We start from the raw sequence: 8,264 nt of genomic DNA, 5'->3' as shown, positions 1-8,264 counted from the left end.
CAAATGTTTAAAAAATTTACATATCATTGAGAAAAAATAAAGTAAAAGAGGAAATTTAAAAAAATTGTGGAAGTCATCTGGAGTTAGTTTTAAGGAAACTTGAAACACATCATCACAATGGAGTCTATGAGCTTAGTAATTGTAAGGAAGGCATGAAGAAGACAGAAAGTAACTGTTAAGATAAGCAGAAAAAGCATTAACTCCTATATCAGAGGACTTCTGTTCAAATCTCTCTGATGCTTGTTACATGAACTTGGAGAACATACAGGGGTCAGCATAATAGAATGGGAAGTCATCAAGTCTTTGGAGTTCAAATCCGGTCTCTGATACTTCCTATCTGTATAAAATTGGATAAATCACCTAATCTCCATAGGTCTCACACCTCTTGTATGTAAATATAATGGATTAGACTAAACTGCACCTGAAGTACCTTCCAACTCTAAATATGAGTCTAATTATGTACCTCATGTGAACTAGTGCTTCCTGAATTAGAATATGATAACTCCAGAGACACAATAGTGGGTTGTAGCTGCAATATTTATTTCAAACCTCCAAATGATTAGAATAAATGATATGAGGGAAGAAACAAAATCCCTTCACAAATATGTCACTTCAAAAAAAGAAAATTTATTTTGAATACCATCTGTCACCAACAAAGCTCAAATACTCCAAAAATTAAAAAAAAAAAAACACCATCACAGGAACCAGTAGAAGCATTAAAATTTAAAAAAAAGAAGGTATATGGAGGAAGTACAGTGTTCAGAGAAAAAAGAAAAAGGCTTTTTACAAGTAAGAGAAAAGAAAGGTGTACCCCAACCCCCAAAGGGTCTTGGCCGTCTCTTTTGTGTTTCTCCTAGCCATGATTCATTCTCCCAATCCCCAAGCTGTACTATAGCTGGTCACTTTGAGTCATTGGCTATGGCAGTGACTCTATTGTCTTTCTGTCAACCCCAGTATAAAATAAGTATATTTACCTCTCTCTGAAGTCTCTGACCCTTAAAATGAAGTTCCCTTCCCAGGACCTGATTTTCCAGAGTCTTCCACCTCCCCTGAATATGAATAATTCTTTTGCATAGATTTATACTATTATCAGACCACATTTGCATGATGATAGAGAAGGAATAAATTGTCTCTTTTGGGCAATCTAAATCCCATTGCAAAAAGTTGTACATGTCATAGAGGTCTGCTAAACTTCAAGTGACAGATAGAAATCTAGTTGCCCTCATAACCCTTGAATTATCCTCTGAGCCTCAGATCCCTCATTTTCTCCTAAGTAATTTAAAGTCTGTGATTGGAGTTGGAGGTGGAGGGGCTGGAAAGGGGAGGAGATTTTGTTGATTTCATTTGGGGTTGCTCAAGAGTTCTATATTGCATGTGAGCCCTGATATGATTAAGAGTTTCTAGAAATACATCTCAAATTACATCCTTTCCCTTGGATAGTGGATAAAGTGCAGAATCAACCCACAAGCTGTGTGGTCAACCAAATAATCCAGGACAATCCAGTTCTTAGAAAGTCAACTCAAAATAGTTAGATCACAACTAGTTACACAGATCCATACTATTCCTTACCCAAGTGGCACTGACAACCTCTGAACCTTTCCAGAGGCAAGGAGTACATTCCAGATAGACTAAAATTGATCTGGGCAACAAAAGTTCTTCACTGATCTTGGACTACCTAAATATGGCAGGGAATTTCTTGCAATCTCCAATCTTCAGTGTTTTGTCGAAGACTCTTCTAATTGTCAGGAGAAAGTTCTTTCCATAACACTGACTTTAATTTTATCTTTCCTACCTGTGACTTGTCCTTTATTCTCATTCTTGAAGAGGACCATGACATCAGGGAAATGATGACATGTCTTACAATCAACTTATAGTTGAGTGAGGAAGGACTGTGCAAAGTCACCAGCCTCATTTTCTCTTCCAGAGCTATCTGAGTCCAGTGGCCAGATATCCATCAGGACTATTGGAGATGGTCCAGGATGCAATGGGAGATGTCAGCCATTTTAAGCTAAGGTCTTTTCAGCTTCTTACTTTGAGTGAGGCAATACCATTCCATTAATAGGTTTCCTTAAGATGTGAGTCAAGGGATGGACCCTTTAATCAAAAAAAAAAAAATTAAACTTGGAGGGGAAGACCCTCAGGGTTGCTGGCCAATAGAGAAACAGTTACTATTTACACTCACTCTGAGCCAGGAGAACCAAAAAGAATAACCACTAAGTGGTGCTTGAGCAGGCACCTATTGTCCGATCCATGAATGGGGAAGCAGCTGGCCAGTTCCAGCTGAACAACTCAGCTCATTTTCCCCCACTTCCCCTCCCTTCCCCTCTCCTGTCCTCTCCTTTCCTCTCTTCTCCTCTCTTTTCCTCCCCCTTACTTGAGGGTGTATATATCAAAGGAGGGTGAATTTTGATGGCCAAAAGCTGCCTGGTTAATTTGGGGTTTACTGTCTAGATTTTTTTTTATCAAAGACCAAGCTTTAAACCCAATTCACTCTGGATCTTTCCTACATACATGTCTGAAAGAAGGACAGCAATACCTTCATAGATTTCTAATGCATTATTAAAGAAATGAATAGATTCTACAACATTAGACACTTGAAAGTGCCTGAAAGGATTAAATGTTGCTCCCACCCTCACATCAAGAGTCAGTGGCCAATTGATGCAGTTGGTGCAAGAGTCCCTAATCTGGCCTTCATGGGGATTCTCTTTCTGAGGCACTTGTGTTTTCCCAGAACTGCAAAAGTAAGCTTTGAAAGTCTGATCCCAGTGAGAACTATCTCCACATATAACAAAATACTTGAAATATCAGTTTTGTGGTAGAAAAGAAGTAAAAGGAAATTGAGAGTTCATGGATTGGGGAATGGCTGAGAAAATTGTAATATATGAATAAAATAGAATATTATTGGTTTGTAAGAAAGAACAAATATGAAGAATCCAGAGAAACAAACATTTTGATGAACTAATGGACAGTGAAGTGAGCAAAATCAGAACAATATATGGAATGACTACAACAATGTAAATGAAAAGAACATTGATGTGATACTCAACAATGATTAATTATAAAAATTAGACTTGGTCCCATAGAAGAGATGAGGAAATATATGTCTTCCCTTTTAGTTGGTTGGACATGGGTGATACTGGTGCAGAATGTCACATACATTATTAGATATTGTCCCTGTCAGTTTTCTTTCTTATAAGAGAAGTTTGAAAAATTTGGGAGGAAGGGCAGTGAAGTAAGGCATGCCCAGAAATGACTGATGTAAAAATGAAAGATATCAATAAAAAACTACTGTAAAGAAGAAAATTTTGTACAATGGCTAAGGGGAGGGTATAGAAAATCAACAGTGAGGGAAAGGAGGATAATTAGGTGATGTGATAGTTACTGGACTGGGAAATAAGAACTGGATTCCTGTTGTTGCACAGTCACTAACTCATTATGCAACCTTGATGTATAGATGAACAAATTAAAAACTTGTGTTCAAATTCTGGCTTTTCCACTTAACTTTGTGACATCATCACATCACTTGGCATTTCTGCGTCTCAATTTCCTCATCTGTGAAACTTTCCATTGTATTTTTTCTTCTTATCTGTCCTGCCAGTATGGCTACTCAAAATTCTATACATGTGTATTTCAAAAGTTGTCTTACACAAATCAGAACACTCTTTGCCATTCATCTCCCATTATCTTCTGCAACTAGGTGGTGGTTGTTTGTCTTTGTTCTTGAAGAGGATCATGGCATGAGGAAGGTAATGCCATGACTTGTAAGTGAATTGGATTTAAGTGAGGGAGGGCTGTGCAAAGTCACTAATCTCACTCCCTACTCCGAAGCCAATTGGGTCCAGTGGCAAGATACAGAACAAGAAGGCTAGAGATGGACCCAGATGAATTAGGTGGTACAATGGATAGACACCTGGCCTGGAGTCAAGCAGACCTAAGTTCAAATCCAGTTTTAGACACTTAATAGCTATGTGCAGACACTTACTATTTGTGTGTCCTTGGGCAAGTCACTTACCTGTTTGCCGCAGTTTTCTCATCTGTAAAATGAGCTGAAGAAGGAAATGGCAAACCACTACAGTATATTTGCCAAGAAAACCCCCCCAAAAAAGTGTCACAGAAAGTCAGACATGACTGAAACAACTAAAAAACAACAAAAATACAGGAGTATACAGGTTTCAAGTATTCTTATTTCAATCGGGCAATTGATTGATTGAAAAATTGATGTATGGCCGTACAGACTTTGAAGTACTCTTTTTCTTTTACTATTAAGAGAGACTCCCTGTAAGTCATTTTGGGAATCTAGGATGTATAATTAACTGAGGTTTTTCTGCCTATCTTGTGGGCAAGTGGCAATAAGCATTGAAACTCAGGTAGCCCATGTTTTTGTCTTCTATGATGGAATCCATAGAGGTGAGCCAGAGGCTAGATCAGACCAGTGGATAGAAACTAGGGACTTTTGAAAATTCCATTGGTTTGTGAGATAAAGGGCAGATCAGCTTTCTCCCTTCCCTGCATTTTCCTGGTTTTCTCTTAATTCAGTCTAGACCCTAAGATGGATCTCAAACATAGCCCTCCCTTTCTACAAGCTATCACAATCCATTGGTATAGGAGTTAAAAGTCATGTTTGGGGAGAAGCTCCAAGGAGAACCACTTATTCTATTTCTTTTTTATGTTCAATAAACTGCTTGGCCACAATAGTTTGACCATGCTTTATGAATTTGGGGTTTGAGTGAACTAATAGGAAAAAAGTCCATTTGCTAGAGTAATAGATTTTTTCTACTCCTGTAATTATTTTGGCATCATACCTCAATCAAAATTCAAAATGCAGTACTACCACCAGAAGCCATTCCTGGGGGGGAAGAGGTGGGGGGGAGGTTACTGTATTATGCAGGATGAGTGCTCTCTGGTGACCCAGTAGAATGCTGCATTTTTTAAAGTTAATTCACTCAGGATCCAAAGTTATCTAAAGATCACTTGGCTAGTGGCTTCTGTTCATTGCCACATTGTGGGCAAATCATGGACTGCATTCCATCTTGGATAATTAAGATCACATCAGGACACATTGGTTTTCTGCACGATTAAGGAAGGCAGAACATAAGCCAGGGAGGGCTGCTTGCACAACTACGTTTTCCAAATATCATATGGGGTACCCAAGTGTCACGTGCAATGTATACTTGTGTCACAAAAGGAACTTGGGAAGCAAATATCACTCACACCGAAGTCCTTATGTGTTCCTATCTATTGAAAAGATGATAATACTTATTATAGAACCTAGAATTACAGTGGTATCTAGTGTACCTTTCTTGGCAACCAGCCTGACCCTGTGTTTTACTGACACTTACAAACATTGGCCAAAAACAAGAAAAGAAGGGGAAAAAACAAGCATTTGCTGAGTGCCCACTATATGCCAGGCATTGTTGCTAACTACTTTACAGATATTATCTCATTTGATCCTCACAACAACCTTAGGAGGTAGGTGCTATTATTGTCCCCATTTTACTGTTGAAGAAAGTGAGGCATACAGAGGTTAAGTGACTTGGTCACACAGTAAATATCTGAAGATCTGAATTCTCCCTGACTCCAGGTCCAGTGCTTTATCCATTGGACCACAAAGTCAGTTTTGCTTCATGCAGTACAACACACTATAGACCATGATCTAACATTATCTTAGCAAGTTTTGGGGCCTCTTATTTGAATTGATCACCCTATGCAAGAAAAGCTAACCTTCCCCTAAATGCTGAGGACTGAAGGTGGTTCTTATTCTGTGGATTAGATGTTTCTTTCCTAAACCAGGCATACCAAGTAAGAATCAGTAATTAAGGTAGAGGTGCAAGTCATTGAATAGTGAGTTGTAGCCACATTTAGAATGAAGAAGTTGCAGGAAAATGCAATGGCCCAAAATCAGTATCCAAAACCTTGTTGATACATGTAGGATCTCTTCTATATACCTCCAAAGTAGCTGCCCATACTGGCAAAGCATGGGGAGAAATCACAAGCTTGACTCAAGAACTTAAGTATCATTGACTTGGTATTCCTATTCCAATAACTTAACACTTTTATAATGGAAAAACTGAGGAAATTTTTTGCCATTTTATTCTATCTTTATTCTATGTTTATTATATATTATGTTTATTACATAAATATAAAACCTCTATTTTTATCAATTGGATACATGGAATTTCCATGAAGATATCTAGCATGCAATGAAGATGAAGTAAAGTCTGGTGAAAATATGGCACTGAAATAGGCATGTGACAGTTTAATGTGTTGTCTCCTAAAATAATTCAGGGTAACATTTTCAGTCCTTATCAATATGAAGGAATGTCCTTCTGTCCTCGGTGATAAGCAAAATCATCTCATCTCTTACATCTAGATGAACTGCTAAGAGTTCCTCATACCATATTTTCTTCCAACTTGTGTGATCTCATATGTTGAAAATTAGATGCACATATCCCAATGTGAGCACAGTAAGCCAAAATTATCTCTTGACCTTTATCAATAAAATATATCACAAGTTCTCCCTAGAGCTCACAATCTGGCTACTCAGTCTTCTCATTGCCATCTTCATATCCTTATTCCTTAATGTATAGATAGCAGGATTCAAGACAGGGGTGATAACAAAGTCAACAATAGCAAAGAATTTATCAAGTGACAATGTAGGAAGTGACCACACATAAAGAAACATACATGGACCAAAAAATAGAACCACCACAGTGATGTGAGCTGATAAAGTAAAGAAGGCTTTGGACTAATCATCTGCAGAATGTTGTCGAACACAGATCAGGATGAAAATGTAGGATATCATCAATAGGAGAAAAGTCCCAATGGAGATAAATCCACTGTTGGCTGTGACCACAAACTCCAGCCTATAGGTGTCTATGCAGGCAAGTTTTATGATCTGAGGAAAGTCATAATAAAAGCTCTCCATGTTGTTTGGGGCACAGAAGGGCAAGTTTATAACAAAAACAAACTGAGAAAGAGCATGAATCATCCCAACTATCCAGGCAGTCACTACAAAGCAAATGCACATTTTCTGACTCATGATTGTCAAAGAGTGGAGAGGCTTACAGATTACTATATATCTGTCATAGCCATGGCTATGAACAGAACCATCTCAGTTCCTCCAATGACATGGATAAAGAACATCTGTGTCATGCAATCTGGAAGGAGATGACCATATTACATTCACTGAAAAGATCCACTATCATCCTTGGTACTGCAGTAGCAGACTGACCTAAGTCAATGAAGGAGAGATTGTCCAGCAGGAAATACATAGGGGAGTGCAGGTAGGGGTCAAAAATCACAGTAAATACAATAAAAAGATTTCCCAGCATGGTTCCCATAAAAAACAAGGAGAAGAACAAAAATAGTAGAAACTTCAACTCCCAAGAAGAAGAAAGACTCAGAAACTCAAACACAGCTACCATAGAGTCATTTGTTCCCTCCATTGATTCAACTGGTTCCACAGTTGCTGAAATGACCTAAGAGTAGAGAACAAGGAAAGTAATTAAAATTGTGGGGATGAAAAGTGGATGTTGTATTTGTCTTACCAGCAAAAATTTCAAAAGGCTGCAGGTCATGGGTCTTGGAGATGCAAGAAAGTAGAAGGGTAACAAGATTAGGTCAGCAAAGGAAAGGTTAAGAAAGGAGAAGAAAAAAAGGTTCACTAGAATACATGTGGGAAGAAGAAGAATGAGGAGGAGGAGGAAGAGAAAGATGAACCATAGCAATACAACAAACTGAAGAAACAGAAGCATAAAGCAAATGCATTTACTTCCCATAATAGTCTCAATATATTCAATCCTTTTACTAATAATGGACTTTCCACAGATTCCCTTATATATTTCCAGATATTCTCTCATCAATTTCATGTTCAGACCATGTTTAAGCCTCAGTTTTCCAATACTTGAGTTAACTTGCACAAGTTCTTAGAGTTGCATGACTAGATCAATCATAATCTTCCTTAGAGCTATACTAGCTCAGGAGAAAGGATCATGCCTAAGAATAGATACATTTAGAATGTGTTAAATTAGCATTGGAACCCAGGAAGAGGCTTCACATTTAATCAGAAGAGGATGACATAGGAAGGATAGGACTTTAATACACCCAAATCCTCTGGTGAATGTTATACATACATCGCAATCCCTCTGCCAGCTTATGGGGAAGTTGGCCAACCAGGAGTCTCCTCTTCCCATAGGACATTGTAGTTCTAACAACATAGGCAGCCCCCTCCCAAACCGAGGCCAGGAAAAAAGAGTTGAAGTGGG

The 8,264-nt window shown here is 38.3% G+C and overlaps 1 pseudogene; it reads right to left on the bottom strand.

The window, feature by feature from the left end:
- Nucleotides 1–6,505: 6,505 nt before the first annotated feature.
- On the bottom strand, nucleotides 6,506–7,445 carry LOC114028423 (annotated as a pseudogene).
- Between the last annotated feature and the right edge of the window lie 819 nt (nucleotides 7,446–8,264).

The sequence above is a fragment of the Vombatus ursinus genome, unplaced genomic scaffold, assembly GCF_900497805.2.
Source record: "Vombatus ursinus unplaced genomic scaffold, bare-nosed wombat genome assembly UNPS02014880.1, whole genome shotgun sequence".
Taxonomy (NCBI): Eukaryota; Metazoa; Chordata; class Mammalia; order Diprotodontia; family Vombatidae; genus Vombatus; species Vombatus ursinus.
The sequence above is the reverse complement of the archived record's forward strand: the minus strand, read 5'-3'. Positions and strand labels throughout refer to the sequence as shown.